Source organism: Lucilia cuprina, chromosome 4 (assembly GCF_022045245.1).
Source record: "Lucilia cuprina isolate Lc7/37 chromosome 4, ASM2204524v1, whole genome shotgun sequence".
NCBI classification, from domain to species: Eukaryota; Metazoa; Arthropoda; class Insecta; order Diptera; family Calliphoridae; genus Lucilia; species Lucilia cuprina.
Window position 1 is genome coordinate 94,066,112 of NC_060952.1, and position 3,385 is coordinate 94,069,496.

Here is a 3,385-nt window from a genome sequence, read left to right on the forward strand (position 1 = left end):
TCTTGACCATGTTGTTGTTTTGTCTATATGAACGATGATCATAAATTTCAAAATGACATTGATTATTCCTACTGCTGCTTCTGTTGTTAGCTTTGGTTGGGGCAACAACAGTTATATGACTGCAGCTTAGAAAACTGTCGTTGTTCTTGTGATTTTCCAGTTGCCAAAGTCATTGGATTAAAATCAATTTATCAATTGGGACAACAACAACAGTAGCACAGTACAGAAACAAATCACAAACTCCAGCAGAGTTAAACACAACAAAAAACACAACAACAACTACAACTACAATAAACATTAATTCATGAGATAAAAATGAAAAGCAGAAAATAAACAATTTAACTTTTACTTCGCAGAATTTATAGGAAACCATATTAGAGGTATACAATAATAAGTGTCAAATATTTGAAAAAAATAAATGTCAATAGCAATCTCCATTTTGGAAGCAAAAATAATCCAAAATTAAATAAAATTAAAAACAATCGAGTATACAAAGCCTACAGATACATGTTCATAACTCATTGTTAATTTTTGTTTTGAATGTATAAAATATTTGCTTAATGTGCCTGTAATATAAAGAAGTTTATTTGGAATGCAATCAATGGCTGCCAATGGAAGAGGACAAAGCCAATTGTTTAGATTTTTATACCGGCAATATTTTGTTTAAGTTGACATTAATACAGCTCTTCTATAATGTCTAATAGGAGAAAGTAATAAAAAAAAAGGTTGACAGGAAATAAAAATGAAATGTACAAATAAAGTTCTAAATAGAAAACAATTAGAAATGTTAAAAGGGGGGCATGTTTAAATGTTTTAATTCGCAACAAAATAAATGAAATTAAATATTCATATTTTTACGTATTGTTGATAAATAAAAGAGATTTTCTAAAAGAAGGCCCTTTGGTAATAGGGGTAAATATAGGCCCAAATATTACAAAAATCGGCAGAAAAGTCGTTCAGAGTTCTATAAAACTAAGGTTTGCCACTTTTGTTGTATGGAGGCTAGGCGAAATAATGGACTGATTTCAACCATTTTCAATAGCGTTCGTCCTGTACAAAAAAAGAGTATGTGCCAAATTTCATCAAATTATCTTAAAATTGCGATCTGTAACTTGCGAACAAGGTTTACATAGACACACAGACAAACGGACGTAGCTAAATCGACGCAGATAGATTCTGAGCCGATTGGTATACTTTAAGGTAGGTGTATGTCCAATATTTTTGGGTGTTACAAACATTAACACAAACGCATAGTAACCTCCCCACTATAGTGGTGTAAGGTACCAAAATTAAGTTCTACTTCAGTTTTAGTTCAGTTTAAGTTCAGTTCTAGTTCAGTTTAAGTTCAGTTCTAGTTCAGTTCTAGTTCAGTTCTAGTTCAGTTCTAGTTAAGTTCTAGTTCAGTTCTAGTTCAGTTCTAGTTCAGTTCTAGTTCTAGTTCTAGTTCAGTTCTAGTTCTAGTTCAGTTCTAGTTCAGTTCTAGTTCAGTTCTAGTTCAGTTCTAGTTCAGTTCTAGTTCAGTTCTAGTTCAGTTCTAGTTCAGTTCTAGTTCAGTTCTAGTTCAGTTCTAGTTCAGTTCTAGTTCAGTTCTAGTTCAGTTCTAGTTCAGTTCTAGTTCAGTTCTAGTTCAGTTCTAGTTCAGTTCTAGTTCAGTTCTAGTTCAGTTCTAGTTCAGTTCTAGTTCAGTTCTAGTTCAGTTCTAGTTCAGTTCTAGTTCAGTTCTAGTTCAGTTCTAGTTCTGTGATTGTCTTGAATGAATTCTGAAAAATAACATCAAAATACTTAAGTTTAACTGAATTGACTGAAAAAATAGCTTCACAAAGAAAACGGCAAGTAAATCCCCTTTTTCAAATGACCGATCATCAAGGTTTATATTTCTCAAATCAAAAACTCGTGCACACCTGAACGTATGATTAACATTAATTACAATAATACTTAGGAATAGTTTTAAATAAGTCACTTCAACTTTTATAGGAATTAAACTAAAACGAAAGTAAAAAGCTAACACAAAAAGCAGACATTTTACCTTTTTATTGTAATTTATAAAAATACAAGTTACATTTTGACCTTAAAAATTAAGTATGAACGAGAAAAGTTTTTTTATTTATGTAAGTTTTTGTTCATTACATTTTCTAACTAGATCCGGCTATTTTACGTGTTCTTATAAATCCTTATTTCTAAGGATGAATACTTGTATGTATTTAAGTTGATATGTATGTATGTATGTACGTAACAGTTTATGTCCTTTTAGTATATAAAATTAATAATGAAACTTTGTTTTGGTGGCAGAATAAGAAAAAGAAGTTAGTTCATGTATAATGTCCATGTGAGTAAGTGAATGAATGACTTACGTTATTTCGAATACATTTGTATGTTCACATATATAGTGTAAAATGTATCATATGTATTATATCCCTATATATGATTGTGTGTATTTGTGTGTAAACTTTCATGTATGTGACATTTTATCATCTTCATTTTTCTTATTATTGATGCTGTTTGTGTCTGTTGAACAAGTTCCTTTGTTGACATTACGTGATGACAATAAAGTCACAATGACGACAATGATGAACAACAACACAATATCATCAGCAACAGCAGTAGCAACAGTAATAGCAACAACCTCATAAACTACTATGTACTATATGAAATATAAATTTAAGCTTTAGTATGTATTGTTTGTATCTTTTATGTGGCAAGGTTATCAACATAATTATTCATGAGTTAAAACATATACATATTTTACTATTGTGTTCGTTCATTTTACTTTTTCATTTATTTTATTTTATTTCATTTCATTTTATTTTTTTCTTATTATCTTTAAGCAGAGACCACATGAGGGACTTTTGTTGTTGATGTTTGTTTTTGTTTATGTTTATGGTCTACTTAATTAATTCTTCGTGGAATTTAAATTATCTTTATAAATAAATAGTATTGTTAAATTAAATAATAAATATAATGGGATAATTTTAATTTAAAGGCAATTTTCCTTTTAGTATAAAATTTTTGGAAAATATTTTAATTGGAGTTGTTGCAGAGACTGAGTATTGAAACGTCATACATTAGATAAAGACTATAGTCTAGGCTATGGACTATAGTCCTGACTATAGACTATTATCCATACTTTAGACTATAGTCCAGACTATAAACTTCAAGCAATAAATTATACTACAATTTAGACTGTTGACTCTAGATCAGACTACAGATATATAGTCAAGACTATATTCTATACAGAATATACCTTCGACAATTCTATCTCAGTTTTAGTTCAGTTCTTGTTCAATTCTAGTTCAGTTCTAGTTCAGTTCTAGTTCAGTTCTAGTTCAGTTCTAGTTCAGTTCTAGTTCAGTTCTAGTTCAGTTTTAGTTCAGTTCTAGTTCAGTTC